The sequence below is a fragment of the Gadus morhua genome, chromosome 6, assembly GCF_902167405.1.
Source record: "Gadus morhua chromosome 6, gadMor3.0, whole genome shotgun sequence".
NCBI lineage: Eukaryota > Metazoa > Chordata > Actinopteri > Gadiformes > Gadidae > Gadus > Gadus morhua.
The window spans coordinates 3,899,959-3,913,166 of record NC_044053.1 but is presented as its reverse complement, the minus strand read 5'-3'; the positions used below and the strand labels follow the sequence as shown (position 1 = coordinate 3,913,166).

General features: G+C 44.0%; 1 protein-coding gene across 1 annotated transcript in view; it reads right to left on the bottom strand.

The window, feature by feature from the left end:
* Window positions 1-13,208, bottom strand: part of LOC115546108 (NLR family CARD domain-containing protein 3-like) — a 127,844-nt gene that overhangs the window by 7,281 nt on the left and 107,355 nt on the right. The gene's annotated exons all lie outside the window — the stretch shown is intronic.

Genomic DNA, 13,208 nt, shown 5'->3' with positions numbered 1-13,208 from the left:
TACTTACTAGCCTTATTTTGAGTACGTAGGGCGTTCCAGATTAGATCAGGCGAAAATATGTGTACTGAAAGGACCCGGATGGTGTACTCAAAACGGTCAAATAGCGAAGTGTGGATCGATGTACACTTTTCATACTCAACAGCATCAATCTCAGCTACGTAGCGGAAGAGGGTGGAGCCTGGCTGAGCCAAAGTCGGTGCATTTTCCACATAGCCTGCATTAATAGTAATTCGCTTTTATCTCTTTTTATAGCTGCTAGGCGTAAAGAGTTCACCGTTCAAAGCGGGATGTTGATTGCGGGGGAGGAGCCGCGGCGGCACTCGTGATCGTAATTTTCGCTTAGTGCACCACGGAGTATTCGATTTGGAACAACACTGACATCTGAAAATTAGCGTACTTAGTGAGTGCGGATAGTGTACTACGTTTAAGTGTACTCATGGAATTATGGATATTGGAACTGAGAGAGAGAGAGACAGAGAGAGAGAGAGAGAGAGAGAGAGAGAGAGAGAGAGAGAGAGAGAGAGAGAGAGAGAGAGAGAGAGAGAGAGAGAGAGAGAGAGAGAGAGAGAATATTTTTCCTAACTTTTAAGCATCAGTATCGGTAGTCGAATAACATTTAAGTGGTCTGTTTTCATCGTCTGTTAAAAACTCCCACTTCTCCTCTCTGGAGGGGCATCCATCATTAAAGATTGGAGGACGACCCATAGAACGGTGTCTATGGTGTATTTTTATAATCTCTGATAAATCCTCACCTCTTCTCAATAGACTGATTTCCATCTTTATAGTTTAAAGGAAGTTCCATAGAGTGGTCACTCTTCGTGGAGACACAGCTGGGTCCAGGGGAGTCTGCTCTCTCCTGCTGGACTCCGCTAGAAAAACAACAACTTGGATCAATGGAAGTTTGATAGGTGGTGTATTTTCATAATCTCTGTTAAATCCTCACCTCTTCTCAATAGACTGATTTCCATCTTTAAAATTTAAAGGAAGTTCCATAGAGTGGTCACTCTTCATGGAGACACAGCTGGGTCCAGGGAAGTCTGATCTCTCCTGCTGCTCTGAGCTTCAACACAACACATGCACAGCTGTTACTCAGACTAATGATGGAGTGATGATACATCACTGCTGAGCTCTGAGATGGTCAACAGTCACAGACAGAGAGATCCTCTTCTTACCTCTTAGCTTTGCTCCGGCGGCCATGTTCCCCAGACAGAGTGGTCCTAGAGGTATGACCCTCCTCCTCTCTCTCCTCATCCATACACAACACAAACACAACTACATGTTGTTTCTGTGGATTGTATTTCAGTACCAGACAGGAAACTACTTTAGCGAAGATAAACAAACATAGTAAGGAGCAGGGGCGTTTCTAGGCTTGTGAAACATCAGGGGCTTAGCCGGGAAAAGAAAAATGCGTGTGAGGCAAACCTTACATATATATACATATATATGAATCTGACTGGGGATAAGATAGGTTAATCCACTTGAGGTGGTAAACAGTCTGGTTATATTTTTAAACTGTTTATTCTCTTGCAGAAGGACTACCTAGAAGGACTTGGCCAGCAGAACTTTATAGCCTTGAAGTGACCTTAGTCCCACTGTTTTAACCTCCAACATACTGAGACGCATGAAAGGGTGCCGGAAAATTCGAGCTACATCTCCCCTCCGTTGATTGGTCAACAGAATCGTCACTTCCGGGCGACGTGGGGATAAAAATAAACAAACAGTAGCCTCGAGGTATTATTCTTTACAATAAACATGTCGCGTAAAACGCTTGCTTGGGCGAACAAGGAGGTGGAGACGTTCCTCTGCATTCTTAGGGGGAAGACGTGTTTACGATGTTTACGTAGCTGCCGCGGCGATCGACATCCGGCCCACCATAAAGGGTACTGTCGGCGGTGGAAACGCCACCTCGGAACTGAGCTGGGCTATACCGCCCCCTCCCTACCGGACTGAGGCGAACCAAACCGTACCGCACCCTGCAGTGGAAACGCGGCATAAGTACACAGGATAATGGCTCAGTGTGAGTATAAGTACACAGGATACTGGCTCAGTATGAGTTTAAGTACACAGTATACTTGCTCAGTGTGAGTATACAGGATACTAGCTCAGTATAAGTTTAAGTACACAGGATATTGGCTCAGTATGAGTATAAGTACACAGGATAATGGCTCAGTATGAGTATAAGCACACAGGATACTAGCTCAGTATGAGTATAAGTACACAGGATACTGGCTCAGTATGAGTATAAGTACACATTCCAGGAGCATCTCACTTTATTTTGAGATGCTCCTGGAATCCCCATGTTTCTTTCTAAATAACTAACGACCATTAATGACTAGAATCATTTCATCACTTCTAGACTGAATTGAATTAATGCAATCAATAGTTACCAGTAAACATACCAATGAATATTAAATAATATCCGGAGCTTTAGCCCCGAATAAAACAGCATAGTGACGCCACTGGTAAGGAGATCTTTTGAAACGTATCCACGCTGTCAGAAACACCTCAGATCAAACCAGGACACAGACCTGGATCTTGAGTAAGAGCTGTCTTTAATCAATCATTAACTAACAAAAGAGTTACTGTTCTACCTGTACTCACACACACACACACACACACACACACACACACACACACACACACACACACACACACACACACACACACACACACACACACACACTAGTTAACTATGGGAGTATTTTAGGAGTACTTTTGTCATGGCCACAGTTGTGGTGCTGTGTTCTCCCCCGTGTCGGCCACCCCCCCTGTCTGTCTCTGTGCTTTGCCTGCCGCTCTCAACTGCTCACACCTGGCCTGCATCAGCTCATCAACTCCCCTTCAAATACACCTCGTTTCCCTGCAGTTGTCGCCAGATCGTACTTCGATACACCGTGGTAGTTATTCGTAACTAGCTCCAGTATAGACACTTTCCAGTAGTTCTCCTGTTGAAATCTCGTGCCTCACCTTTGTTATCTTTTGCCTATAGTTCTGTGGATCTACACCTCCAGCCTGCCTGCCTCACTCTCTCCAGCCTGATGCGCGTCACTCTCCAACCTGCCTCCTGCCTCACTCCTGGTTACACCAAATAAACCTGTTCACCTTCACTACAACTCCTGTCCTGTCTGTGTTCTGCTCTTGGGTCCAACTTTAGAATATGGTATTGCCGTAATATCACCAATAATCTCAAGAAAACATGACATTAAGCAAACTGTACCTTAGCTTCTCTGAGACTTCCTGTCCTTCTTCTCTCTGATATACATACACACAAAATCACTTTTTCTAGATCTCACACACTATTTTCTACAGTATGTCTAGATCTCATACAGTCTATCACTGTAAGTCTCATATCATTATCAGAGTGTGTGTGTGTGTGTGTGTGTGTGGGGGGGGGGGGGGGGCACTGAATCACCAGCAGTGCTGGTAATGCTGTATGATAAAGGTGAATTAATCCAAAAAAATGTCAAGAGCTCTTTTACTTTAACTTAATATTTACAGCGGGCTCATGGATTGATAAGAAAACCAAACAGCAAAACAAATATAACTTGTCTAGATGAGCTTACAGGAGAAGGAGGATTCAGAGAACTATGGTGTCCCCAGCCCAAGAGACAGCCACCCATTGTTAACTCTCAATGGAGGAGTTTAAATAAGAGCTGGGACATACCATGATTAAAAACAAAGCGGGGATCCATATTAAAGTATGAATACTCATCGATTATTGCTATCAAATAAAAATGAATAATTTACTAAGTGAAAACATTAATAATTTGTGTTTCCATTTTTGAAGTAAATACAGTATTGAAGAAGACTCCCGTTTCCCCCCTTTTATCTGCCAGATGGTACGGTCTGACCACAACAGAGTGCTCACCTGTGAGCAGTTGAAAACGCAGTGACCTTTCAGGGATGGCCGACTGTGTTTAGTGTGGGTGGAAATGTTGCTCCCTCACAACGGGAACCACTGAAACGTCTTTCAGTGGCACTGAAACGTCTCTTCCACAGAGTGGAGTCACTGGCATCAAGAGAGTAAAGATCAGGGTACCGTTATTGACGCTTATAAAACCAACAGCAAGTCACTAATGTGCCAATAAACCTCCAAAGCACACTATACTCATACAGTCAAAGAGATCATCACAACTCGTCCTTTCAGCACAAAACAGGGAAAGTTTGAATCCAAACCGTTTTCCATTGGAACCCAATGTGAGTTCTGTTCTGATTCTGGACCAGAGGCTCCATATAAAAATGCCCTCAACACATTGAAATTAGTTATTGATGTTCTGACCCATATTCTCTATTCAGACAGGTTGTCTCTCTGAGATCAATGACTCTTTTACAGCAGGAACCTGGAAACATTTAACCGGGCCGGTAACAGATTAATTGAGAATATATGAATACAGTGAGAATTTATGACCAATAATCTCAAGGGAACATGACATTTCGCAAACTTTACCTTATCTTCTCTGTGGTGAAAATGTGTGCTGCCCGCGTCGTATGAAAATATAAAAGCACAAAAGGATGGAAAGTAAGATCCGTTGAAGAAAGAGATTCAGGTGTTGGCCAAAACACAAAGGAAGTGTTTAGAACCGAGACAGAACATTAGCACGGTTCTAAAGGTTCTGAGAATAAAGATTGTGCTGCTGGGCTCCTTAGTGAAGACCGATCGAATGAGGAAGGAGGCTTTGAATACATACTTCACCAGAACACACACCCATAATCTGTGTCAAGTGATTGGATAAGACACAGCAACGGTTTGAGGAGGGGGTCGGGCTTAGCTCAGGAGGTAGAGCAGTTCTCTTGAAACCGACTCCCTGAGCGAGACACTTAACCCTAACTGCTCCTGACGAGCTGGCTGTCGCCTTGCATGGTTGACTTTGCCGTCAATGTGTGTATTAACCATGTAAGTCGCTTTGGGTAAAAGCGTCTGCTAAATGCCCTAATTGTAATTGAGGAGTTCCATATAAAGCTATAAAACCATCACGACCCAGTCATGATGGTCGAGGTTAAAACAGTGGAACTTAAACTACGTCAAGGGTATTGAGTTCTGCTGTACTTTGTATCATCTGCTTTGAAATGATGTGACTCCCAACCTATCGAAATACAATCTGATGAAAGCTAAGGAAACACTATTATTAATTTGAAGGAGAAGAAAAAGACTAAAACCTTTTCAGAGTTAGGAAACAGACAAGACAACACACCAAACAACAGTACCATAGTACCATAGTAAAGAGATCTTATCCACGCTGTCAGAAATACCTGAAACCAGACATGTAGCTGAGTAAGAGCGGTCATTAATCAATCATTGACTAACTAAATAGGATTACTGGTTTACCTGTACTGCTTATGCACACAGAAACACACACAGAAACACACACACGCACACTGACACATAAAACGCTTGCTTGGGCGAACAAGGAGGTGGAGACGTTCCTCTGCATTCTTGGGGAGGAACAGTGGCGGACTGGGACAATAATTCAGGCCGGGAATTTGATGCCATTTCAGGCCACCCTTCTCATGCAGACCACCATACCTCTAGTTGTGTATTCTAACACTATTTGATAGTTAAAAGAGATTTAGGAGTGACCGATGAGTTATCTATTTGAATGTATGATTTTCATTGAAAACCCTGTTTTCAAATGTTATAGCAATGGATGAATACTCAAAAACTATTGAGGACAGCAGCCATAGGATACACAAATGTACAAGGCAAGACACACAAAACAATGGGCCTATATTTGTAAAAAGAGAGACAAATACTAGCTTGGATGTTCAATAATTAACTTACTTTCAAGCATCAAACATATAAAACATTTATCAAAACTGGAATAAATTAATTTCTTTAAATTTAACAAGCAACAATGTAAGAACAACAAAGAAGAACTTAGAATACAATATTCACTCATTAGTGTCAATAAAGTAGATCACTAAAGGTACGGCCACACCAAACGCGTTACCCGCGTATCACGCGTATAAAATCGGCAATTTTTCCATAGGGAACCATTGGTTTATGCGCGTATGAGACGCGTACACGCGTTACATAATAATAATAATAATACATTTTATTTATAATGCACTTTATATTCAAGAATCTCAAAGTGCTTCAGAGAAAAAAATACCAAAAAACTATTAAAAAGGGGGAACCTCAAAGAAAGTTTAGCTAAATGCTCTTTTAAAGAGATGGGTTTTGAGGTTCCGTTTAAAAAGAGCTGTAGTCTGTGGAGCCCTCAGGTGGTCAGGGAGGGCGTTCCATAGTCTAGGGGCAGCAGCAGAAAAGGCCCGATCACCCATGGTGCACAGCTTCGTATGTCGGGTTTGGAGGGTGTGAGTGGATCCTGAACGGAGTGTACGTGAGTTTGTCGGGGGGGTGAGGAGTTCCTGAAGGTAGAGGGGGGCAAGTCCGTGAAGGCACTGGTGGGTGAGGAGGGAGACCTTGTACTCAATTCTGAGTGAGACAGGGAGCCAGTGCAGTGATTTCAGGATGGGGGTGATGTGGTCATGCTTGCGCACCCTCATCAGGACCCTGGCAGCACTGTTTTGAATGTATTGGAGCCTCTGGATGCTCTTGCCAGGGATCCCAATGAGGAGTGCATTGCAGTAGTCCAACCTGGAGGAGACAAAGGCATGGACGAGCTTCTCTGCATCAGCCAGGGTGAGCGATTGGCGGAGTTTGGCGATGTTCCTGAGGTGGTATAAAGCTGTCTTACAGAGGTGTTTGATGTGGGTGTCAAAATTAAGTTGTGGGTCCATTTTAACACCGAGGTTGGTGACGGATGTGGAAAGGGGGATGTTTTTGCCAGAGAAGGTGATATTGGTGATGGTGGGGGAGCGGAGCTGTGTGATGTGGCGTGCCAACAAGGATGGCTTCCGTTTTATGGCTGTTAAGTTGTAGGAAGTTGAGCTTCATCCACGCCTCTATCTCCTCCAGGCAGGTGGTCAGTGTGGATGTTGGCAGAGGGGCAGAAGAAGTGGGGGTTGTCCTGATGTAGAGCTGTGTATCATCAGCATAGCAGTGGTAAGACAAGCCATGCCTGCTAATGACACTACCCAGGGGGAGCATGTACAGTGAGAACAGTGTGGGGCCCAACACCGAGCCCTGGGGGACACCGCAGGTGACGTTGTTGGTGTGTGATTTTGCTTTGCCCAGGGCAACGTGCTCAGTTCTGTCAGTGAGGTACGAGGTGAACCAGTTCTTTACATTTCCTGATAGTCCAATGGTGTATTGCAGGCGGTGAAGGAGAATATTGTGGTCAACCGTATCAAAAGCAGCTGTTAAGTCCAGGAGGATGAGGAGAGATGGGGAGCCGGTGTCTGCTGCCATCAGGAGGTCATTTGTGACCCTGACCAAGGCTGTTTCTGTACTGTGGCCATAGCGGAAACCAGACTGGAATTTTTCAAACAAGTGATGTTGTATGAGGTGATCCTGGAGTTGTGCTGCAACTGTTTTTTCCAGAACTTTTGACAGAAATGGGAGATTTGAGATGGGCCTGTAGTTGGAGAGGACTTATACTTATACATGCGTATAAGCAACATTTTACTCGCGTTAGGGGCGTATGAGGCGCGTATATATACGCGCGTACATATACGCGCGTACGAGGAGTTCAAAAAATTGAACTTTTTACGCTCATACGCGCCGCAATAGCCAATCAGCGTTGAGCTTGACCCGACGTCACTGGCAGAGAGTAGTGAGCTTGGACAGAAGCATACGGCCGACATCTTTCTTTATTCTGTGTGGAAATAGTAACATAGTTACGCCATTAAATGCTTTTATGGAAACATTTTTAGCGAGAAATGTGCATTTTACTTTCATAATGTTCGCTCGGTGAATGTGAAGGATGTTTGGTTTGATAGTTATGACGAAGAGGGAACGCTCCGTTCACTTGCATGGACAGAGTCTCTGGTTACTAAGCAACCTCAACGTCTTGGCGGACTATATATCTGCTGATCAACACTACGAATGCTGGAAACACACCAGACACACCATGTGAAGTTATTTAACCCGATTATTGTTATTTATATCCGAGATTATTTAATCTAACCCGATCTAAACTCTATCACCCAAACACGGCGGCGTTTGGGTTTCCTACCTCGGACTCCAGCGCAGCCATGTCCATGGCAGCCACGGCCGGCAACTTTCTTTATTCTGGGTGGAAATAGTAACATAGTTACGCCATTAAATGCTTTTATGGAAACATTTTTAGCGAGAAATGTGCATTTTACTTTCATAATGTTCGCTCGGTGAATGTGAAGGATGTTTGGTTTGATAGTTATGACGAAGAGGGAACGCTCCGTTCACTTGCATGGACAGAGTCTCTGGTTACTAAGGAACCTCAACGTCTTGGCGGACTATATATCTGCTGATCAACACTACGAATGCTGGAAACACACCAGACACACCATGTGAAGTTATTTAACCCGATTATTGTTATTTATATCCGAGATTATTTAATCTAACCCGATCTAAACTCTATCACCCAAACACAGCGGCGTTTGGGTTTCCTACCTCGGCTCGGACTCCAGCGCAGCCACGGCCGACAACTTTCTTTATTCTGGTTGGAAATAGTAACATAGTTACGCCATTAAATGCGTTTATGGAAACATTTTTAGCGAGAAATGTGCATTTTACTTTCGTAATGTTCGCTCGGTGAATGTGAAGGATGTTTGGTTTGATAGTTATGACGAAGAGGGAACGCTCCGTTCACTTGCATGGACATGGACTCATCTAGGCGCGTTAGGAGCGTAGGCGCGTTAGGAGCGTATGCGTAGGACCATTTTTGACACAAAATGGTCAAGCAACATTTTAGGTGCGTTACGCGCGTAAATCTTTCCGCGTGTACGCGTCTGGTGTGTTCGTACCTTAAGAGTAACCAGTCAGCGATTATCCCTAGTAAACCAGTAGGCGGCGCAGTAGCTCACTGCTCTCTGCCATCTTGTCAATAATGTCATCTTTGTCAAGTGCCATTAGAATCTCCTTCTCTGGCGGTCACCATAGCAACGCTGGTAAACAAACCCTCGGAGCTCGGCTTTTGGCCGAGTTTTATACCATATAAAGGAATGAAGACATTTAATGGTCCAAATATTATTAATAAATATTCGAATATATTCGAATATTAATATTAATAAACATACAAACTTTTATCTTTGGTATACTACTGCGACTGCTTGATAAACGAACATTCCAGTTCGGGGAAGGGGGAAAATCAACAGAACTTGCGGTGGTTTGCGGCCATCCTGAACCAGAGCTCCCGGGTGTTTTCTTTTTAAATGCTCGTGCATTGATCTTGAGTAAGAGCTTTCTTTAATCAATCATTCACTAACTAAAGAGTTACTGTTCTACCTGTACACACACACACACACACACACACACACACACACACACACACACACACACACACACACACACACACACACTAGTTAACTATGGGAGTATTTTAGGAGTCCTTTTGTCATGGCCACAGTTGTGGTGCTGTGTTCTCCCCTGTGTCGTCGCGCCCCCCCTGTCTGTCTCTGTGCTTTGCCTGCCACTCTCAACTGCTCACACCTGGCCTGCATCAGCTCATCAACTCCCCTTCAAATACACCTCGTTTCCCTGCAGTTGTCGGTAGATCGTACTTCGATACACCGTGGTAGTTATTCATACCTGTCTCCAGTATACACACTTTCCAGTAGTTCTCCTGTTGAAATCGAGTGCCTCACCTTTGTTCTCTTTGCTTATAGTTCTGTGGATCTACACCTCCAGCCTGCCTGCCTCACTCCCTCCAGCCTGATGCGCGTCACTCTCCAACCTGCCTCCTGCCTCACTCCTGGTTACACCAAATAAACCTGTTCACCTTCACTACAACTCCTGTACTCTCTGTGTTCTGCTCTTGGGTCCAGCAGCTATCGCTCCCCTAAAAACTTTAGAATATATTAATGCAGTTATATCACCAATAATCTTAAAAAAACATGACATTAAACAAACTGTACCTTACCTTCTCGCAGACTTCCTTTCCTTCTTCTCTCTGATATACATACACACGATATCACTATTCTTCTAGATCTCATACACACTATCATTAGCTATGTCTAGATCTCATACACGGTCTCTCACCATCTATGTCTAGATCTCATATTATCATTAGCTGTGTGTGTGTGTGTGTGTGTGTGTGTGGGGGGGGGGGGGGCACTGAATCACCAGCAGTGCTGGTGATGCTGTATAAAAAAAGGTGAAATTAATCAAAAAATGTTTCTAGAGCTCTTTCACTTTAGCTTAATATTTACAGCGGGCTCATGGATTGATAAGAAAACCAAACAGCAAAACAAATATAACTTGTCTAGAAGCACTTACAGGAGAAGGAGGATTCAGAGAACTATGGTGTACCCAGTCCCAGCCCAAGAATCAGCCAACCATTGTTAACTCTCAATGGAGGACTTTAAATCAGATCTGGGACATACCATTATTGAATACAAAGTGGGGCTCCATATTAAGGTATGAAAGCCCACATCATCCGTTATTAATATAAAATAAAAACGAATAATTTACTAAGTGATAATACTAATAATTTGTGTTTCCATTTTTGAAGTAAATACAGTATTGAAGAAGACTCCCGTTTCCCCCCTTTTATCTGCCAGATGGTACGGTCTGACCACAACAGAGTGCTCACCTGTGAGCAGTTGATAACGCAGTGTCCTATCAGAGATGGCCGACTGTGATTAGTGTGGGTGGAAATGTTGCTCCCTCACAACGGGAACCACAGAAACGTCTCTTCCCCAGAGTGGAGTCACTGGCATCAAGAGTGTAAAGATCAGGGTACTAAACCGCTATTGACGCTTACAAAACCAACAGCAAGTCACTAATGTTACCAATAAACCTCCAAAGCACACTATAATAATACAGTCCAAGAGATGCGCCCAACTTTCAGTACAAAACATAGAATGTTTGAATCCAAACCGTTTTCCATTGGAACACAATGTGAGATTTGTTCAGTTCCTGGACCAGAGGTTCCATATAAGAATAACAGAACCCCCACAGTGTAACTAGGGTTCTGTTCTGACCCATTTTCCTTTATTCAGACAGGTTGTCTCTCTGAGATCAAAATCTCTTTTACAATAGGAACCTGTAAACAATTAACCTGGACTGGTAACCGATTAATTTAGAATATATTAATACAGTGAGAATACATGACCAATGATCTCAAGGAAACATGACATTTAGCGAACTCTACCTTAGCTTCTCTGTGGTGAAAACGTGCGCTGCCCCATGTCGTATGAAAATAAAAAAGCACCAAAGGATGGAAAGTAAGATCCGTTGAAGAAAGGGATTCAGGTGTAAGCCAAAACACAAAGGAAGTGTTTAGAACCGAGACAGAACATTAGCACGGTTCTCAAGGTTCTGAGAATAAAGATTGAGCTGCTGGGCCCCTCAGTGAAGACAGATTGAATGAGGAAGGAGGCTTTGAATGACAGCTAACTACACCTAAAACGATGATTGGGTCAGGGCTGGGCTTCACCAGAACACGCACCCATATCTGTATCAAGTGATAAGATAAGACAGAGCAAAGGTTTGAGGAGGTCAATATAAAGCTATAAAACCACTACGACCCAGTAATGATGGTCGAGGTTAAAACAGTGGAACTAAAGTTACGTCAAGGGTATTAAGTTCTGCTGTACTTTGTATCGACTGCTTTGAAATGATGTGACTCCCAACGTATCGAAATACAATCTGATGAAAAGCTAAGGAGACACATTTATTAAATTGAAGAAGAATAAAACGTCTAAAGATTTTTCAGAGTGAGGAAACAGACAAGACAACAAACCGAAGAAACAAAGTAAAGAGATCTTACCCACGCTGTCAGAAACACCTCAAACCAGACCTGTAGCTGAGTAAGAGCTGTCACACACACACACGCACGCACGCACGCACGCACGCACGCACGCACGCACGCACAGACGCACACACAGAAACATAGAAACATAGAAACACACATCATTCATGAATCTATAAACAGACACACACACATACACACAGACCCATAGAAACACAAATATAGACACAAACATAAAACACACACACACACACATCATCCATGAATCTATATACACACCAGACACACAAACATATGTACGCAAACAAAAACGCACCCAAACATCGTTCATTAATCTATAAACACTCACACACACGCACAAACATATGTACACAGACATACGCACACACTCATCGTTCATGGACCTAAACACACATCAGGTCTGTGTGCCGGTGGTAAGCAGCGGGTAACATCAGTGTCTCTCGTGGTTCATCTCTCAGCCCTCTCTGTGTTCAGCTGGGCTGCTGAGCGTCAGATTAAAGGGGGCCGCTTGGGTCTGGGGGTCCTCACAGTCCTGACGTTGTGGAGGACCAGCTGTTAGGGGGACGTTTGAATACCTGTGGACCCATGGACGTACCTGTAGTGCACCGGGTTGTTGAGCAGCAGCTGTTGGTGCTCTGAGGGGTCAACCCGTTCAGTGGGAATGCAACACTTTGAGATTGGTTTAGATGCTCCGCTGTACTCCAAATTATTCATTTTATTGGGCTTCTTGAAGGTTCAGCATAAACCATGAAAGGAAGATCTTAAAAAAAACGGTAACAGAATCTAAAAGTAAGTTATCTGGTGAGCAATATACACACACTCACATACACACGTAAACATACGCATACGCACATTACAGAGTTACAATTATGTTTATTTATTTAATCTAGAAATCTCTGTGAACTTCCTTCCCTCATGAAACATAGATAATATAACTGGCAACAGAGTTAGCGAGAAGCTTCTACTGCTAACCCGCCAACGTGTTTCAGCACATGGCTCTAATTTATATTAATCATATTCAGTTCAAGTTATGCGAGGGCGCACCATCATTGACGGATGGATTCAACACCAGTAAGACACCAGTGGGACACCAGTGAGACACCAGTGGGACACCAGTGAGACACCAGTGGGACACCAGTGGGACACCAGTGGGACACCAGTGGGACGTTCTGCCATTCTTCCAGAACAAACAAAGGACTGAGGCCTCCTCAGTGCTGCCCCTGCTGGCCGGACCTCCACACTGCAGTCATGTCCAGTAGCTAGACGATAGCCCAGAGCAGCGTAGGCCGTGGGGGCCGCGCCCTCACTCTCACCGCTCCACTGATCCTCAGCCCCTGGGAGAGCTCCTCAACGCTGGGCCTTCTCTTTAGTCCTGGGGGGCCCTCCCTCACA